The 21,059-nt window shown below is 45.4% G+C and overlaps 1 protein-coding gene across 1 annotated transcript in view; it reads right to left on the bottom strand.

The window, feature by feature from the left end:
• The window catches only part of Glis3 (GLIS family zinc finger 3), a 444,325-nt gene extending 430,675 nt beyond the window's left edge, over nt 1-13,650 (bottom strand). The window contains exon 1 of the mRNA XM_052763408.1: nt 13,055-13,650. The gene's annotated coding sequence lies outside the window, so the exon portion shown is untranslated. The remainder of the gene's footprint in view (nt 1-13,054) is intronic.
• Between the last annotated feature and the right edge of the window lie 7,409 nt (nt 13,651-21,059).

The following is a 21,059-nucleotide window of genomic DNA, read 5'->3' as shown; positions in this document are numbered from 1 at the left end:
GGGGAGAGACACTGCCATCCGCCATCAGGACAAGGAAGATGTAAAGTACCGGTAAGCCACAAGCCACGTGGCAAGGTATAGATTAATAGAAATGGATTAATTTAAGCTGTAAGAACAGTTAGCAAGAAGCCTGCCACGGCCATACAGTTTGAAACCAATATAAGTGTCTGTGTTTACTTGATCGGGTTTGAGCGGCTTGGGACTGGCGGGTGAGAGAGATTTGTCCTGACTGTGGGCCAGGCAGGAAAACTCGAGCAACAAATGGCGCCCAACGTGGGGCAAGAGTTTCCACCTAAAAACTGAGAAAAAAGATTCTAAAACGGAGCTAAAAACAGCTTCCTAATTGTCTCTCTCAAATGAGCGGCAGCTGCCGGTTTGAGCTACTGGCTGGCTCCTAACGTGCGTGCTCGACCTGCAGTATGGCGGGAATGAGGCCTCTACAAGTGGCACATTAAGCTACATTGTGGATTTAGCCTTTGCTAGTACAAAAAAAAAAAAAAAAAAGAGGTTTCTGGGCTACATGCTGCTTGGATAAAAGCATAGACCCACAATGGCTCCCAGAGCTGGCGGTAAGCATACCGCCGCCATGTTGGAAAGCTAAAGTGGGCGGAGCCAGCAGCCACAACACCAGTCGTTTCAGGCTTAGAAGGCTGCAGTTTAAAGCAATAGGCTCAAGCTAATATAAAAAAATAAGCCACGTAAAGATGGCTACCACACAGAAAATCTGGATTATTTTCTCTTTGATATTTGTAACTGAAGAAAAACATTTGATTACAAAAACTGTTGAGTTATGCCAAAATGTATATTTTAAAGGTACCTTGACTTCAAAATTTAGATGTAAGGATATGTTGCTTTGGAAAGGAGGCTCTGCTTTTGTTTCCACAGAAAGCCAGAGGCTATGGATTTGTTCCAGATTAAGATACATCAGGTTTGATCAGCCAAGACCCCCTGAAAGGTCTCCGATGACACCATGGCCCAGATGATCCAACATCCAGAACCGTTTCAAGGCAACTAGCCCAGATGATACAGCCTCACGGACTACTCCATGATCCTAAAATTTTCTTTGTTTCCCCAGAAGATACAGCGCCCCCCTCCAGCAGGAAGTAGTAAGAGAAGCTACGCCCAAATTCCCAAATATACTAAGCTGACTTTAGAGATGTGTAAAGGTTAAAACCTTCCTTTTTAAGAAAAGAAAAGGGGAGGTGCTGTGGGATGGTCTGTATGTCAAATGTGTTGCTGATTGGTCAATGAATAAATCACTGATTGGCAGTGGCCAGGCAGGAAGTATAGGCGGGACTAACAGAGAGGAAAATTGAGAGAACAGGAAGCTGGGGGAGAGACACTGCCATCCGCCATCAGGACAAGGAAGATGTAAAGTACCGGTAAGCCACAAGCCACGTGGCAAGGTATAGATTAATAGAAATGGATTAATTTAAGCTGTAAGAACAGTTAGCAAGAAGCCTGCCACGGCCATACAGTTTGAAACCAATATAAGTGTCTGTGTTTACTTGATCGGGTTTGAGCGGCTTGGGACTGGCGGGTGAGAGAGATTTGTCCTGACTGTGGGCCAGGCAGGAAAACTCGAGCAACAGTCATTTTTGCACCAGCATCATATATAAGTAGTTCTCATCAAAATATGTATCAAAACCACATCACCAAGTATTCCAGCATTAGATCCACAAGAAAGAAATGAGAGGAACAAGAACTAGAATTAAGCATCATGTACTCATACTGACATTTCATACATGAATATTTATTTTGCTTTTTTTATATAAATTGCACTCCTGTTTGAAACAGGTTTTAAAAAGGCAACAAAATATACTTAAATTTTATAACTGAAAAAAATCAAAAAAATGAAGTGATTAATACAGAAAAATAGGTCAACAGCATGTAAGTTAAGCAAAACCACCCATGAGATAGAAAAAAGAAAAAGAAAAGATAGAAACTACATGAGGGAAAAAAGACATAAGATGAAAAGAAAGAAACTGTATATGGAAATATGTCTAAAATTCAAGTTTTCACGTGAATTATGTCAACAAATCTTTCAAGCATTTGATACTAGAACCTAGAAATCAATTTAGTTTTCTCAGAGTGTAACATTTTATATACTTTTGAGCTAAGCCATTGATCAAATACCATTTCAAGCCCACTGGGTAATAAAGCAGGAGTGAAGAAGCACTTGGTTTTAGGAAAGACATGTGTTCAAGCATCAGTGGGAAGTATTGGAGAAGCTAAGGAGCTGATACCTAAGTCACCAGCTCCCTGGACTCAGTTCTCCATACATAAAAGCCTGGGGCAAACAAATGCATTCACCAGAGTCTCTTGATATTCGGGTTTTTCTAATACTCTAGATAAGGAGTGCTATTTTTCAAACACTCATGTAATATAATAACAAATGGAGATGCAGCATCTATTTCTTTATCAATTAAAGCTAGAGGAATTATGTAGACAGAGAAGGAAAAACAGTGGCACTCTCTACCAACCCAATTAAACAACAGTGGGAGGGCCGGCCCTCCCCAACACCATGCACAAAGACGGCACTAACCAACAACAATGAAATACAGCACTAAATTATATTCTGCTAAGAAAAAAAAATCACAGCTAGTAGTATCCTAAACTTAACCAGGAAAACTCCACTAAAAGAACCTCTTTTTAACCAAGCTGCATTTACTTATATTTTATATGTCTTAGTGTTGTATTTGCACCATGTGCCTGACTGGCACCCACAGACCCCAGAAGAGGATGTCAAGTCCACTGAAACTGGAGACACAGGAAGTTATGAGCTGCCATGTGGGTGCTGGGAACTGAACCTGGGTCCTATGCAAGAGCAGCCATTGCTTTTAACCAGTGAGCCATCTCTCCGGCCCCCTCTTTTTATTTAAAATCTCTCACAAGTTTCTCCTCTGTCTTATGCTCAAACCCTCTACTCAAGACTACCAAAAAAAAGGAAAAATGGACAAAGAATTTTTAAAGGAAAAGGCAAAGAGAATCCAGAAATATAAATTTCAGGTTTTTCCTATGTGACACTTTGCCATATTTAGACTTTTATACCCCATTGGGTCTCACAATGAAAATGTTCACTCTGCTAATGAGTTACTAAATCTTTCCTTTTGAGAACTTTCAACCTCTTAAAACACACTCCTATAATTCAGGTTAGAGAGGAAGTGACCTAACCCCTAAGGAAACCAAGGTAGAAAACCATTTAATAATGCCGCTCCTTTTCTGGAAAAGCACTAACTTTGATCAAAATATAAAATCATGACTCTACCTTCTTCCCAGGGCTACAGGCACTGCTCCTTATGGATTAAGAGAGATTAAACAAATGAAAGCAATGTTAACTCATCCATTTAAGAAAGTTCCAGAAACAAGTTCCACAGTGCCTATTTACAGCCAAAGGCCCTTTCTTAGTAAATACCATTAATAGACTCATCTAGAGTCATAATTCATCTGATGAGCCAGTTAATTATTAATTTTCATACATCATTTCATTTCCTTAGGCTACATTTAGCCTTTGTTACATTTTCCATTCCTTATGCTGAGAGCATTTCTTACCCTGCACCAAAAAAAGAAAAAAAAAATCCTGTTAATGAAGCACAAATAATGGGCAGGAAGTAAACTGATCCTGAATATGACCATATTTATGTATATGCATATAAGTAAATGTGTGCACGATTTACAGTTTATGCGTGCCTGTGTGTGCGTGCATGTGTGTATTCGTGTGCATGCGTGCGTGCATGCATGTGTGGCAACTATGACACGTTACCCTTTTCATTTTCCCTGTCTGGGTTAATGATTGTATAGTTTCATTAAGCTCTGTCATTTCAACTTCACGGCGTTCATCGTTTAACAGGCCCGTGCTAGTCTCCTGGGCTTCTCCTGTTACGGCTTTTTGTAGCCAGAAGAATATAGAAATGAAAAACCTACTGATGGATAATATAAGGTATTCTCATGCACGGCCACAGTGTGAAGCAGATTTTGCAATTTAATCAAGGACAGATAGAGCTGAATGTTCTTATATCCCAAGAGTTCATTTTAATAAGCAGAATGTACCTTGTTCTAACACAGGTGACTGACTCCTCAGTAAAGATTGTATAAACAAAAACCAATCATGTAAGTCATTTTATTGGCAACAATATAAACACAGCTATATTAGATGTCACCAATAAATCAAAGTGATTCTTGTCTGCAATTTCAACAAGAGGGAAATGCAAACATGAGTCCATGAAGCTGGAGGATATGATGGAGGAAATATATCGAATGTGGACACTATCATTTCTCTAGACCCAAACTGGAAGGTCCTCTATTAGGATGAATGGATCCACAGCAAAACAGAGTTGTTTGTATGGGTTCGGAACTGTATGCACTGGAACCAACAAAGCCACAAAAGGTTCACAAAAAGAAACTCATATTGAGCTCTAGAGCAGAAACTCAAAGAAGCGTATAGATCTTTTCACACAAGTATTCTCAAGTCCTAATGAAGACTATTAGCACATTACCACATTTACTCTGAACATCAGTGTGTACCGATGTCTACCAACACACTCACTGGTAAGATGAAATCAGAGATTTCCCTTTAGCACTAATCAATAAGACAAATGAGTGTCTCCAGCAGGCATTCCACCCAAGTCTTCCAAAGACCACTCAGAAGAGACACTATAACCTGCATTAGGGCCCCCCTTCAACAGAACCCACAACTTGGATGTGTCTGTGGATCCAAACTCTAAGCTAATTCATGATCAACATATTGTAACTATTCTAAGTTTTGTATTTATGAATTGCCTCTAAAAGGAAGGTAATTTTTCTTAAGCATATGGACTAAGATAACTAACAGTGCATTTTAAATTTAAGTCTGTAACTATGATGTTCACAATGTGAGCAGTGGGCATGGCCAAGGCCTAACAGAAGAAGAGGAGACAGGTGCGGCCAACTAGTTCAGGAACCCATCCTAGTCAGTCAGTCTGAAAGTCAGAAGCAACATTCTGAAGATCCAGGTAGTAGTTGTGGTGACGAGGACAGTGATTACAGACCAGACGGCTGGTAGACAATCAGCATCTTCCCAGAGACCGTGCTGGAGAAGGACAATGGAGCTAGGTATCAGCTCTCCCCCCAGAACGCACCTTCCACACCTGAGTGCATCTCCAGGACTCTCTTAGCCTCCTAATGTCCCTGGATTTAGCAATAATTACTGAGAAGGGTGTTGTTACTTTGCTTCAGTCATTAACTCATCAGTGAGTACAGAAAGGTCTAGAAAGCTGTGGCCCTAGAAAGAATGGTCAGTCAGTGCAAAAACAAAATCATCATCATAAGAAATTAGCATGAACTTGAAACCAAAAACATCTCAGCACAAACAGGGATGTCTGGACAGGCAGTCATGGATTGGCCATGCCTCAGCACGGCACAGGTGGGGATATGCTGAGTTCCTAGGCCTACAGTTACCCAAGTACTCGTTCTAAAGCAGTGTTTTGCACACTGGGCAGCAGTCCCCTGACGGCCTATGGTATCAGTTTCTCAACAGGGAGTAAATTTTTTTTTTATAAAATAAATAGAACAGACTGCAATCTATTTTGCAGCTATCAGAGTACATCAAGAGTAATGGTCAAGAACTGTTCTATTTCATTTCTTTGCAGGTGTACCTATCTGTATGCACAGTGTGTTTTGGATAAGATAAACACTATTTTATGGTGGGTCATGATAAAATGAAATAAAACCTCATGTTAGAAAACAATTTGGAAGGCTGGGCAGTGGTGGCACATGCCTTTAATCCCAGCACTCAGAAGGCAGAGCCAGGCGGATCTCTGTGAGTTTGAGGCCAGCCCGATCCACAGAGCAAGCTCCAGGATGGGTACCAAAACGACACAGAGAAACCCTGTCTCAAAAAAAAAAAAAAAAAGAAAGAAAAAGAAAACCATTTGGACTCTTTTGCTGACCTCAAACACCTACAAACAGCAGCTGTGGGTACAGCCAGGTTCTAAAAATCAAGGTAAAAGAAATACCAAAATAGTGTAAAATGAAGAAGCTTGACATTTTAGGCTTTTCTTTGTTTTGAGACAGAATTTCTCCATGTAGCCCTGGCTGTCCTAGAACTGCCTTTGCAGACCAGGATGGCCTTGAACTCACAGATCCTCCTGCCTCTGCCTCAGCTTTATTTTTTTTTTTTTGGTTTTTCGAGACAGGGTTTTTCTGTGTAGCTTTGCGCCTTTCCTGGGACTCACTTGGTAGCCCAGGCTGGCCTCGAACTCACAGAGATCCGCCTGGCTCTGCCTCCCGAGTGCTGGGATTAAAGGCGTGCGCCACCACCACCCAGCTAGCTTTATTTTTTTTTAAGGGCAAACAACACAAAGCTACATTTCAGCCACTGCTATCTATCAACTCTCAGTGGAGAGCGATTGATCATTTGTGCTGATAAGTAGCAATTGAGCAACCAAGAGCATCAGCATCAAAATGACTGACAGCAGGGTCTAGAGAGACAGTGCAAAGGTTAAGAAGAGCACTGTCTGCTCTTCAGAGGACGGGGTGCAGTTCCCAGCACCCACAGGCCAGCTCACAACTGTCTGTAACTCAGTTCCAAGGGATGCATGTGGTGAACATGCATGCAGATAAACATCCTTACCTATAAATCATTAGGAATAATACTTATGGATTACTTTGAGATCTTCCTGGTTGCAGAGTGTAGACATCTATCCCAAGATTGAAGCCATGCCCCATAGAAAAACCAAAATATGGAAAAAAAGTATATATATATACACACACACACATATATATATTAACACAACTCAGTTTTTCAGGACTCTGTGTTTTTGAAATGTGTTCTTAATATGAGTTAACCATCAGATCCTGAGACGAAGAATCTGAAATGGAAAATATGAACTCATCCCCTATGACGTCACCCCTGAATTAATTACCTGCACTACTGGGACTGAGTCCCACATGGCCATCATTTAAGACACAAAGCCCTCTTCCTTGAAAAACAGAAAAGTCATGAACACTGACTAGAGAATGTTCTTTGTACAGAAAAGTCATGAACACTGACTAGAGAATGTTCTTTGTAAAGAAACCATGAAAATCCATCCTCACACAAAGAGGTACAGGGGACGTGGACTATGCCCAAATGGAAAGCGGGTCCTTGTCATTTGGTTTGGATAACCTGCCACTCAGTCCACAGGAATGGCTATTTTTAAGGCTAAAACCACCATTTTCTCAAAAGGGTAAGAAACAGCTACCTAGAGAAGATTCTAGAAGCAAAGCTGATCATTCAAACCAAAGTCAAACTTGCTAAAGAGTCTCTGTCACACGTGGACTGAGTGATTTCTCTCCTTCACCACAGTAACTGCTGAAAAGTAACCACTGTTAAGTATTTTTAGTCCTTGGTAGACAGAAGTTTTATACAAGTTAATTCTGTTCACTGACATCAGGGAAGAAGTATGAATGTCCACAACAATGACTAGGCCTTTACCCAACATGACAACATATTTATTAAAAATTGTGTTTAAACCTTCATGAATGACTCAGCCAAGTTACAGACAGGAGTGGAGCCTATTGGTCATGCTGAAAAGGTTGGGAAAACATTCATCTATTTCTTCACACACAAAAACAGCAGAAGTCCTACTCAGCCCTGGACTCTAGTTGGCTTTCTGTGTACAGTATTCAACAGGCCTAGAAATGAAACTTGGAAGTTCTGGCTCAGAACTGTAAAAACCACTGATGTTCAGAAATACTGGCCACTTTATCAAGGAGCCTGGGACAAGGTCAGATCTTGTGCTCCAGCCTATCTGCTCATCTAAAGTTCCTTAAGGCTTGCTGCCCCTGAAGGAACATGCAGCCTTTCATGTTCTCGGCCTACAGATCACAGCAGACAAGAATGGCCTCACTACCTTCCTCATCTCAAGTACGCACCCAGCTAGGTAGTGTCCCTGAGATTTCAAGCCTTGCAGACAAATCCCCCGATTTTGTTCCCAAGACAGAAAATAGTCAGATTGTTGCTCTAGCACACTGTCTTGAAGCCTACCTCCAGAGTTTCCCAGCTTCCTCTTTCTCCGTCTGTGGGTGGATGTGTGTATACATGTATGCAAGTCTGTATGTGTGCAGATCAACGAGGAAAGGTACAAGCACACACACGTGGGAAACAGATGACCACCTCAGGTGTCAACCCCAGGAATGCACTCCGCCTCCTTTGAAACAAGGTCTCATATTGACCCCGAGCTCCCCAACTAAGCTACACTTAACTGATCCCCAATGTCTCTGCCTCCTCAGTGCTGGCATTACAGGGGTGTACCACCATATTTACATTTTTACATAGGTTCTAGAATACTGTCATGCTGAAAATGTTGGAAAAACATTCATCTCATGGTCCTCATACTTGCAAGGCACGAGTTTTGCCAACTGAACTACCTACAAGCCCGCTTCTACGCACTCTCCAAGCCCACACTGTATGTATGCCCTTCACACTCCTGTGTTATAGTCTCCATGGCTCTTATCTGTCAAATGGCGATACTCATACTATTGTGTGCTGTTTATGGCATTACAGAGCAATAATGAGAAAATGTATGTATGTCACATCCTTAGTACAGTGCCAAGGACATAAAGAGCCCAACAAATGTTAACTATTTTCCTCCACATACATTTTTCATTTCACATTCCTACCATTCTTCAGTGCTCTGTGGCTATCTGCCTATGTTTCATTTCCCTGTCTAAAGTCTCCTTTCATTGAGTTTTGCGGTTATAACTAGTTTATATGTGAACTCCCCCCAGCCCTTGTATTTAGAGATAGTCATATAATGTATTTACATATCTATCCTTTTCACACATGACTTAGCATACATATATTTCAATACTAATTTACACATGTACATATTTACTACATTTATGTTATTCATATTACGCAGAAAATAAAAGTGAGATATGTAATTATAGTTTGCCCTCATCATTTATCTGAATAAATATAAGTGACATGTGACAATGCAATAATGAGTCCCATGCTCTGTGACCTGAAGATCCAGTTTAATTAAAGCCATATGCTTTCTACTAGCCTGTTCATTCCCATCTCTCTTCTGTTCTCTAAGTAGGAAAAAGTAACATAGAAATTCTGTCCCATCCTCTGGGTAGACACAATATTCTTGCCTGAATCTTGACATTCTGGTAGACAATTCTCACAGTCGATTCAGTACTAGAACTATGTTTGCTGTGGAGTGTTGGCCTTCATACCAGGGCTACCCAATGCATTCTCTTAACATTTTTCCTGCTCACCCGGAATCACACCAGGCATGTTACAAAGGTAGGTACCAGACTGGCCGACAGGTATAGATATGATCCATTTCACTTGTATCTCTCCTTAATCCTATCACCTTAAGTAAGGCTCAAACAACTACTTTCTTTACGCCAAACTGCTCCCATCTCCTTTAAAGGAAAACCCAGATTATCTGACCTACTATAAAGTCGCGTGCAGATCAAACAAAGCTAGAACTATTCCAATTCCGTAAGACACTTGTTCTGGCAAACTCACACAAGTGTTAGAAGTGAGGGCAATGTTACATTAAAGCAGTAGTTCTCAACCTTCCTAATGCTGGGACCCTTTAATACAGTTCCTCATGGCATGGTGACCCCCGACCATAAAATTATTTTGTTGCTCCTTCATAACTGTAATTTTGCTACTGTTATGAATTATAATGCAAATGTCTGATATGCAACCCACAAATTAAGAACCACCACCTTAGAGGGAGGCAGTCCCTGGAGGGGCCTGTGAGAGATGCTCCTGGGATGCCAGTTTGTTGGGTGTGTCCTGTTTATGAAGCTAACAGGTGTGATCTTCCACATGGATATTTTGTTCTGTCTCAATAAAAATGTTGGCTTTTGTGTCAACTCTGCCTAAAGTAAGTGGGTAACTAGGAAAACCTAAAACTTGGGCATCTTTTATAAAAATTCAGCTCATCTTAATGTCATATTAAAGACTCCATTTTGTCTCTCCTGGAATAAGAATGTCATCGTATTTTTATTGCAAAGACTACCTATGTGCCTTTTTTCCCTTCAGTCCTGACTGAGTTTATGAACTAGCCAAACATAAAAGGGTTAATCCTGTATTGACTCCTTATTTATAATATAACTTCCTCTATAGAAAAATAATTGCAGAAACACAGGAAATGACTTCTCCAAGGGTAAGAGTGTGCTCTGGCCCTTCTTCCTGGATCTGCTCCTTCAAAATAACTCATACAGTCGGGGAGAACTAAACACTAACATCCCAAATCCAATGGTCAGCAACTAGGTAGAGTGTGGAGTGCATCCCAGAAAGAGAGTTACTTCCCATTTAGAGTAAGAACCACTTTCTCCCAAGCAAACCAACTATCCTCAGTTAACCAACCTCTGCTAATCTGAATGGGAACTCTGGTAGAACCAATGACCAGAGTGACCTCAAGAGAAGCGAGGAGAGAGGGCATCATCCCAGAACACACAGAATTAACTAACTCAAATCTCAAGAAGGGCGGAGTCCTCCTGGCATGGAAGAAAAGAAATGAATAAGGTACCAGTAAGAATGAGAATATTCTCGATGAAAACTGTGGTAAATTCTAGTAAAGTCATTAAATGTAAGCAGTTCTCACTGGAGAAGAAAGGGGGTGGGCATACACTCTCACACAGCTCTCACTTTAGATCATGTCAACGTTTCCAGACACAACTTTCATTGTTTTTCTGCAAACTTTTGCAGGTTCTCCTGCTCTATGTAGCCTCACTGCAAACGAGGTGGGGGGGGGGGTGTTAAAATTTAAACTCAAGTCCATTTTTACAATTTTAAGAGTTCCTCATAGAGTCTACAAAGTGAAGTCCAGTGGGCAAGGAGACATTTGGGGACCGGGCCTGGCTACCACCCAAGGCAGAAAGCATGACTCATCAGAGCTTCAGAGCCGGACAGAAGACACTTGGCATTTGTCTTGAGTTCACCTTCAGGCCAAGAACCGCTCTCAACTGAGAAACTCTAGTGTTTTTCCTGGATGCTTAAGTTGGGCAGGGGTTCTTGGGCAAAGCCCCTGGAGTCTCAGGGTCTTGATTTCCCCGCTTCCCGACACCCCCCCCCCCCCGACTTTTAACAGTTCCCACTGGGGGACTCCAGGTTCCATAACCCAAAGGGAACTGGTCCACTGGGGGGAGCTGTATACATACCTTCTCTTTGCTAGCCAACTCTGGAATCACTAGGACCACCAACCCAATTCTCAAGAGATGTCCTAGAAAGAGGCTCTGCGGGGCTGGGAAGGTGTCCTCTCCAGGAGAGACAGGGTTGCAATTGCTGGAGTGTCCCTGCGGACACTGCTCCCTAGGACTCCGGAACTGACCCCCTACCCTCTATCCCACAGGACCAAGCTGGTGTCAAAGAGGCCAAGCCAGGAAGAGAGGTACACAGGGCAGAGGAGTCAGGAGTGGTGGTGGGGCTGCAGGGCCTAGACGTCAGGCCCAGAACAGTGGGTGGACAGCCCGCTTGGGCTCAACACCCACCCACAAACAACACAAACACAAGCAAGCAAGCGCGCACGCACACACACGCACACAAATACACACACCTTTGCCCCGCGGGGGTCTTGGGTCCTGGCCCCTGGGCTCCCCGGAGGTAAGCGAGGGCGGGACCGGAGGTGGAGGCGCCAGGGCCCCTAGTGGTGCTCGCTGCAACCCGGCCGCCCCCGCTCTGCCCCCGCCCCTCACCCGCGGCGTGTCAGCCAGCCAGAGAGCGAGCGAACGCAACAAAACAAAACAAACTCGTGCCGGCTTCCTGTTGTGCAACCCCGTACTGAGTAAATCGGGGGCAGAAAGGCCGCCGCCAGCCGCCAGTTAGGAAGCCGGGACCGACCGACCGAAGCCCCGGGAGCCGCACTTGTGTGCGCACCGCCCCGCACCCCACCCGCGTCCGGTGCGAGTGCACCCCCCCCCCGCCCCCGGTGTCCTTTTGCTGTCGCCTCCCAAACACACTACTTACCAAGTCCAAGGGCGCGACCTCGTCGAGCCAGAACCCTTTCCCCAATGTCTCCCTCCAGGTACCTACTTGAATCATCCATAGGATGACAAATCCACCCGGGCCAAGGTTTTCAGACACTTGGGTGAGTTCCTCGTCCCCTGGGTGACTTGTCAGCTCTAGTGAGTAACTGGGAACTGTCGCTTGGGGCAAGGTGTGTGTCTAGGATTGCCAACAGCTCACTCACGCTTTCCAGAAAGTGGTCCCGGCCGACTTCAAAATAGACACAGGGTCATTTATAGGGACCAGAGTCTTGAAGCAGGACAAAGTCCCCGAGACTGAGACATTCCCCAAACAGTGCTGACATTTTGTCCCGGCCCATAAAAATGTACACGCGAGGTGACGAACCCGGCGGGGAGTGTTGGTGTCTGAATGTGTCTGCGATTTCGTGGCGTGGGAGGTTATAGTTGAAAATCTGGCGGCTGCGGGTCGCTGCACCTCTCCCGGCTAGTAGCTGTGTCCCCGAACCCGAGGACCTCCCTGAACAATGGGCATACCAACTTGGATGGAACACAAAAGTGGAAAACAGCCTTCGTGGCGCTCCACAAACACGTGGAAGCCGGAAAAACAACTACTCCCCCGACTCTGAGCGAAAGACCTCAAGCCACCCCATCACTCCCCACTTGGCCAAAGTTTCCCTTAAGTAGAACCCCGAGGGATGGCGCGCACCGTGCCGGAGTGCTAACTGGCCCGGACTGTGTCGCCTTCTGGGACCTGTGTTTTCTTTTAAAAGGCACAGAGACTCTCCTTATAAGCGAAACTTCAACACCTTGTTGGTTTCCTTTCCGTCTACACTCGGCGCTCTTAGGTAACTGGCAGCCAGTCTGATGGCTAAATGAGTATTGCTATCCGCCTCGGTAAGGTGTGCCTAGGTCTCTAGAAGCCCTCCGAGTCTGGAGACTTGGGGTGCTCGTGTCCTCAAACCCGCGCGAACGCCACCAAGCCGGCGAGCACCAACTATTTCTAAGCCCGAGTTTGCATCCCTGAGCCTGACCGCCCCCACACTCTCTAGCGCCTTCTCGCTCCGTCTCTCGCCTGCGGAACAAAGTTCCTATGGCATCCACTTACCAGGTAACCGGATTTCCACAACAAAGCTAGGCGCCTGAGTCCCTTCTCCCGGCCAGCCCGCGCGTGACAGCACTGGCGACGAACGGGTGGGGGGCTGAGCCCCTCAGCGCTCCACGCGGGCTCTGCCTCCTTCGGAAATGAAAACTCGCATCCAAGCCCGGGGCCGGAGCGCGGAAACGCGGCCCGATGGCCGTGTGTGCGCGCGCGGCGGCTGCGACGGCCGCGGCCCGGGGAAGGAGGAGGCAGGGCAGCGGGCCGACTCTCGGCATCAGCTCGCTGTCCCCGCTGCTCCGCACAGACACACTCCAATCATGTCTTTACAAAGTTGAGTGGCGACTTGGTGCCTGGCCCCGGGCGCTCATCCCCGCTCTGGGTCGAGGGGATGCGTGGAGGGGGCCGGGCTCGGGATGCTGGCTGTTTGAGCTGGGTCCCGGCTGCAGAGCGCCGGTGCGAGCCTGGACCCGGGCCCGCTGCGGCCCCGGGGTGCGCGGCCCCTGGCTCCCGTGCCCTTGCGCGCCGCGCTCTGGGCTGCCCGGGCGGCGCAGTAGGGACGCCGCTGCAGGGAGAGGGGAAGGGGGAAGAGGGCGGGAGGGAGGCTGCCCGGCGAGGAGTGTGGATGTGTGTGCGGCCGCGAGGGCCGGCCCGCAGCCAGCTGCTTCCTGAGTGTGAGCGCCGGAGGGGGCGGGGAGGGATAGGGGCGGGCTCCTGGTCACCAGGCCAGCTAGTGTCTCTGTTCGGCACACGCTCCTTCCCATAAAACTCCAGAGCCTGGTAACCGCAGAGAGACTCTTCACCTTTCTGGACCTATTTGTTTGGCTTTCTTTTTTAACCTAAAAGTGTGTCAGCCCTTCCACAGGACCCGTTGTCAAATCCTAAGGAACAAGAGAGAAAAACCTTGTAGTAAGAAGTGGGGAGAGTGAAAACAGAAAAGTGAAAGATGGCAAAAGGGCCCCTGGGGTGTGGGATTGGATGCTGGTGACTATTTCAAAACTGGCTATGGAGTCCCGAGAGGATCCTTGTGACATCTTCCAAGGAGTAGAGGGGCTAGAGGAAGGTAAGGGGGAAGTAACCAGGGTTTCACTTGAAGACAGACTGGGAGGAACGGGCACACCCTCCTCGAAGATATTACTTGTGTACAGTGGTATTCTCCTTAGAGCTCAACATCTCTGGTTTTGTAAGTTGTGGTCCTTCTGCTAGGCTTGATCAGAGCCCTCAGGAGCCTGTCACAAAAAGACTTACTTACTGCCAGTGGATCCACTATGGATTGCCACAGAAAGCAGACACTTCAAGCTTGGAATTCAGTGCATATACTGCAGGCAGCATTCTCCAGTTAGGCCTTGTGCAGTGAGTCTCACTCTATTCCTCTTTGTGGATAAAATGAACTGGGTGCCACAGACACTTAGAATACCACTCACTAGTCTGGGGTTTGGGAGGTAGCTCAGTCAGTAGTGAAATGTTGTCTTGGGAGTGTGGGGACCGGAACCCGTGTGAAAAGCCAAAACATAGTGGTGCACACTTGTTGTTCCTGCACTGATTAGCAGTGGGGAGTAGGGTGTGGGGGTGCACAGACAGTTCGCTGGGACTCACTGGCCAGCCAGTCTACCCAAATCAGTAAGCTCTGGGTTTGATTAAATATCCTGCCCAGAGAGAGAGAATGATCAAAGAAGATACCTACAGGGAACTCTGGCCTCCATGTGCACTCACAGATTTGTGCACACCCACAAACACCCAAACACGTAAACACATACAATATACACAGAGAGAATTGTCCTCAGAGTCTGTTCTGCTATCATTCTAATATAATGTAGCATTTTAATAGATGCTGTGGTCAGAATGAAGCCCCTAAGGACACAAGTGACTTAACACAGAACACCAAACAAAAAGATTGTTGGCAGTTTTTGTGTCTTATTTCAGCAGAAGTGTTACCACGTCTTAATCTGTGGTAATAAGCAACATCGCCAGGAAAAACCTAATTTTCACAATACTTTTTCTTAGACCTTGTTATGGTCCTCCTTTCTTTCGGAGGGAGACATAAACTCTATAAAACACCAGAGTATCTGTCAGCAGAAGTAAAGGGTGAAGGAATAGAACAGTAAGCATTATGCTATGCCATACTGTCAATTTCCTGTTTCTCTCTCTGGTCTTCATCGCCTTTTAAATACAAATGCCCAAGTCCAGGATGGCAATAGATGGGTTCAACCGCACACAAGAAAAGAAAATACTCATAAAATGAAGCATGCAGCAACATCACAAAAACAAAGAAACCAAATGGTGGAAATGGCCGTGATTATTCCATTGTGGCTAGTTATTGCAACATGCCTGACATTCACATAAAAACCCATCCTCATGAACTGAAGCCTTTAGGAGCAGAGCAAGCTGCTCCAGTTCAAAGCATCATGGGAAACTCTGCTCCTTACAGTCTTGTGCCATTCCCCAGGCAGAAGTAAAGCCAGGGTGACAGATGAAAAAGAAAAAAGAAAAAGAGAACAGAGGAAAAAAGAGAAAACGTTGTCAGCATTTCAGGTAACATTGACATGCTGTGGTTTGGATGCATAGTGATGAAATGATGTCTTGGAACCTGACAAAAGCTTCTGAAACTTCTCACACGATGGGAATCTCAAAGCTGCAAGAGAAAATCCTTAGTACTCTACCCTACTTTAATCAATGACTCATGGAAATGAGATAGTGGGGGAAGTTATGAGTCATTAATTTCCCCCAAATTCCCTTCTTTATTTTGAGCCCGGGAGTGGGAATGGCATTTTATTCAGGTGTCATTTTCAGGAGTCTCTAATATTCCTAACACATTTACCACTAAATAGGTACAATGCTTCGTGGTGGGAGCAAGAACGTAGATCTGTAATGTGCTTATAGTTCAAGAGTTTCAGTGACCCTGGAGTGCTACCAGAACTCTAGCATGACTCAGAATGAGATCTGTGCTTCTTCCAAACTGAACTGGTTAGGAGAGGGAGGAGAGACAGTGGGAAAGGAAGTGAGGATGTTCAAAGATAGGACCCTTCCCTTCCCATGAGCCTCCCCATCATTTGTTCTTAGGACTCATGCCTGGCAGCCTTCCAGCCAGAGAGGTGGGAACTATAGCCTGGCCAGCATCTCCCGTCTCCAGAGACTCACATTGAATTCATCTCAAGCCCTGACTCAGGACAACTGACTCAGCAGACGGTGCCCTGCTGCCAGCTCAAGTGTACCTTGTCTGTCCAAGCACTGAAACCGAGAGAATTACACTTGGCGGGCTCCGTACATGAGGAAGTGTGACTTAAGGTCTTCGTCCTGTGCCTAGGATAGAGTAAAACCTCGAGGCTCTTGAGTAGATCACCTCATCTTTCCTCAAAGCCATGAACACGAGAGAATTGCAGGCACAGCTGGGTTTGCTGGCCCAGAACCTCTGGGTTCTTTCAACATTGTTGCCCTACAATAGAAAGGGATTCTCTCTTGACTGTATGAAAAGCGCACAGGAAGTCCCAGTAGTTGCTTCTTTTCATAACTGTGACAAAATGCCTGACAAAAAAAACTCAAGGAACCAAGAGGTTTGTTTTGGCACGGTCCATCATTGCAGAGAATTCAGAGAGATGAATGTGGTTGCTCTCACTTTCTCATTTTTCCCCCGTTTGTGTGTGTGTGTGTGTTTCCGAGGCAGGGTTTCCCTGTGTAACAGTCTTGGCTGTCCTGGAATTCAATTTGTAGACCAGGCTGGCCTTGAACTCACAGTACTGGGATTAAAGTCACGTGCCACCACGGCCAGGCTCACTTTCTCCTTTTTATTTGGTTGAGGACCCCAGCCTGTGGGATTGTGCAGCCCACATTCAGGGTGGATCTTTCCTCCTCCGTTAAACATTTGTGAAAATGCCCTAAAATGCACACCCAGAGGTTTGCCTCCTGGCTGATTCTTAATTGAATCAGCAGTGAAGATTAGCCATTATACATGTGTATGAAGTTCACGGTCTCTTGTAGTCAGTGTGCAGGGAGGGTGAAGGAGCGAGGAATAATTCCCTCCAGAGTAACATAGAGTAGCCTGGCTGCTTGAGCGGGCCTTCAAAGAATGATAGAGAAGCAGTCAGCAAAGGCAGCAATGCCTCGGAAAGGCACAGAAGGCACAGCTCCTGCGCAGCTGCAGATTCAAGGCTGAAGTCAAAACAGACATTCATGACCGTGTGGCTGCAGCCATCACTGAACATTCCCAGAGAGAACTTCACAGCAAAACTTCAGAACTGTTACATGAGTGCATCCGAGCGACCTAGCAGGAGTCTGTGAACAGATTTGCAAAGAGCAATGATCAGGACCCTGTTCGTGTAGAGTGCCCGTAGCCAGAAACAAATCTGAACTTCGGCTGACGGAGAAGTTGAGATAATAGCACCAATAACAGTATGCCTAGCTATTAAAACACAAGCTCACGCACACACTCACCCCAGCTGACAAGAGTCCACTCAGGTAGAAATGCAGCAGGAAAAGTCAGTGTTTGCCAAATTAAAGAGGAGAACTAAAAATGTAAGACGGAAAATTTCCATTTTACCCTCCTGAATGAGTAGTGCAAATAGCGGGATCCAGAAAATTTCATATTATGTTACTCATGTTTGATAGGGTAATAAAATTTAAATTATTCTCACCACAGGTATGGTTAGCCAAGACTTTCCTTACCCATCAGTCAATGATACTGGTTTTCTTTTTTAAGTTTTCATTTATACTTATTATATTCATGCCAGAATACTCTTTCCCTTCTGAGGTCAAAACTTTAAATCAGAGTCTAAAATGTATCACTTCAAACATAACTAACGAAAGTATTTTTCTCCATACGGTTCCTCTCGGTTTCTTTTGGTAAGTACATTTTTTTTTCTTCCCATAAGCTTGAGGTGCAACTAAAATTCAGCAAAGACCAGTGGGCTATTTCCTGACATATTCCTAAATAGTGTTTGCAAAGGCCTTACCCAAATAGAAATGAATCGTAAATGTATACAGTATTCCACAGTGATTCCTCTACTACTAGAAATGAATCGTAGATGTATACAGTACTCCACAGTGATTCCTCTGCTACTCTGCACCAGCACTGGCTACTTTCAGAGTTGTGAAGTTAATTACCTCATGGAGACATGATCTTGTCTATAACTGCCTTCTGGAAATGTCTTCCAGTAGCTGGCTGTGACTTACTTCTCTTCATACATTCACAGAAGCACTGTGAGCTAGTAAGTAATGAACGCTAATGAAATGAATGGCTTTATTAATGAGACCGTGAAAGGATGGCTTTCTGCTTGCAGAGATGGTGACCAACACTAACCACTTGCCTTTGCCTTTGTAATCCTTTCAGCATCTGGCTCCTCTCTTTCAGGGTGCACAGGCTCTTCAGCGTCTTGTTTCCTCGATGAGGAAAACTCAAAATCTCCAGGCCACGCTTTGTGTTTGGAAGTGATCCTGGCCTAGGGCCTTCTCGGGTGAGACACACTGTGTCTCACAGGGAGCCTGGTCCCTCACTTCACACCTTGAGTTCTCTACGGAAAAGAAATGGCATCCTAAAAGTGGATGAGAAGGGAGGCAGGAGAGGAAACCAGCCTTTAAATGAGCTGAATGAAGAAGTGGGTGGTCGACCCTGGGATCCCAGCTGGGTTAACTGGACAGATTAGGCTCTGAGGAGTAAGGTGATTTGGTGCCTTCTCCTAGGACTCTCCCTTGACTTGCCTGCAAGAGCGTTTGAAGAAGCTTAGAAGTGTTCTACACATCCCAGATTGCTGTGACACTGACAACTTGGGAGTTTTCAACATCTGTACACAACTTCTATTCTCTTGGAGTTCTGTAGCTTGACCCAGAGTATGACTTTGTTGTCTGTTGTTCAAATGACCAGCTGCCCCCAAAACATACCTATTCATACTAAAAGTGTTGACCTCCTTTGGGCCAGGGTGTTCCTTAAAGGTACAGCAGCACTGCACTGAGTTCTCACACCAGCTCTGTGAAGTCCAATCTCCTGCAATTTCCATTTCAAAGATGAGGAAACAGGGAGAGGGGTGAAATGCCTTCCCAGCCTCTTAGCTGGTGTGGGTGTGGCCCACTTCAAACAGAAGTCTCCCTACAGTTCACTGCTCTTACTCCTTCAGGGCAACTGAACCTGCCTCTACCTAGTGTTTATTTGTTCGTTCCCTCAGGCAGGATGTTGGAAGGAGGGTGGACTTTGGAATCAGAAAACCTGGAAATCCCAACTCCACTACTTACTGGAAGATTGGAGGTTGTACCCTGGCCCACGGGGGACTTGAGTTGCGCTCTCTGAGACTTTGTAAGGACTGGGTAGGAGCTGTGCCTCTAGCTGAGAAACTTGTACAAGCTGAGGTTTTTCCCTGTTGGTAATGGACTCAGCATAATAGCTTCAGGGGAAACTGACCCCACTGCCCTCCCCAACTCCTAGGAGGGGCTTGAGAATTCTAAGAGACATTCTGAAGTGAGTGGCTAGTTAATATGACCTTAAACCAACCTTAAACCAACCAGTGCAGGACCTTCCCCGACCCCTCTACCCCACGGCATTGGCGTTGACTCCGTCAGGCTTTATGACCCAATTTGGACTAATGTTAGATGGAAAAGAATGGGTTTTGGTGGAATCTAAGGCAAGTAGCCATTCTCCCTCTGTGCTGTGCAGAGACAAGGAAAACTGCCTTCCTCTGAACCTGCAGAGAAAGCTCCTCCTCAGTGCAGGGCAGGGTTGCAGAAAGCGCAAGCCTGGGCCTGGATGGAGCCACTTCTGATCTCCACCTCGCTGCTCAGCTTTCTCATTTATGAGAACTATTAAGTTCCTTTTATTGTTTTTTATACTAGTCACAACAACCTATAAAAGTACCTGAGGTAGCTAAGGGACCATGGAAGATATAAAGATAAGCAAGACAAACTCCACCACCTAGTAAATGCTGCTATCGTTTTTATAGTGTAAGAAGAGCCTGGATTTAAAAGAAAGAAAAAAAACTATGATTCAGGTTCTCTTTGGGACCCTCCAGTCATTTGGATAGAATCATATTAAAGAAGGACATTAATCTCCCCCATAATTACACAATGGCTCTTTCAGATCTACTGGCCAACCTTTGGGGGTTAGATAGAGTGACTGATCCATTCGCCCGACAGACAACTCCCTTGAAAAGCTGGGCCATTTCTGTATGCTCTCAGTTACTGGTTAACAAATGCTGCCCAAGAACCCATCTCCTGAAAGAAAATTTATGCATTCCAAAGTGCCTATGGCAGTTGGACTTTTTTCAGTCCAAGGTAAAGCAGAGCCCGCCCAGATTGCCATGGAATGGCATTTAGAAACAGTAAAGGAATCGTTTAGAGGTGCCTGCTCAGGTGTCTCAGAATCCCACTCGGTTCTGTGGTCGTTGTTGGTCCAGCTTTCCAAAGTTGGAGTTCATCCTCCACCCTCGTCCCCACCCCCACGCTTTTCAGTCCTGTTTTGTAACTAAATGACATTTAAAACTCTAGCTGTAGAGATCACTTGGGGCTGTTGGCATGAGCGTCAGGGGCAGAGAGTCCTTAGATCCTAGATTGAAGGTAGAGGCCAGCAGTGAGACCATTTGAACTTGATAATAACGATGCTATCGCAGCAGGTTGCGTAGGTCAGAAACGTCCTTGTCACCGCTTTCCTTGCTTCCAGCAAGACGTGGGCATGGAGGAAAGAGCGGAGGCATCAGGTTACAAGCGGTCAGTGCCAGGCACAGTTTAGTTACGGCAGTGATAACGGCTTATGTTGACCAGGGGCTTATTCTATGCCAGGATCCAGCATCGAGACCTGTGGTCTCATTCAACTTTCACAGACGCGGAGCTAAAAAGTGACCAAGAGGAGATTTGAACTCAGCCCCTCTGGCTACAGTTCACCTACTTTTTCCAGAAGCATTGTACTCCACTAAGCACAATGTAGCCTAAGACACTGCTAAAACATGTAGCAACATAAGTTACATGTAAAATTGAAGAGCATGTAGCGGGGCAGCGGTGGCTCACACCTTTAATCCCAGCACTCGGGAGGCAGAGCCAG

Source organism: Peromyscus californicus, unplaced genomic scaffold (assembly GCF_007827085.1).
Source record: "Peromyscus californicus insignis strain IS unplaced genomic scaffold, ASM782708v3 Scaffold_4__1_contigs__length_199733344, whole genome shotgun sequence".
Taxonomy (NCBI): Eukaryota; Metazoa; Chordata; class Mammalia; order Rodentia; family Cricetidae; genus Peromyscus; species Peromyscus californicus.
Note: the sequence above shows the minus strand (reverse complement) of the source record. Positions and strands in the feature narration are given on the sequence as shown.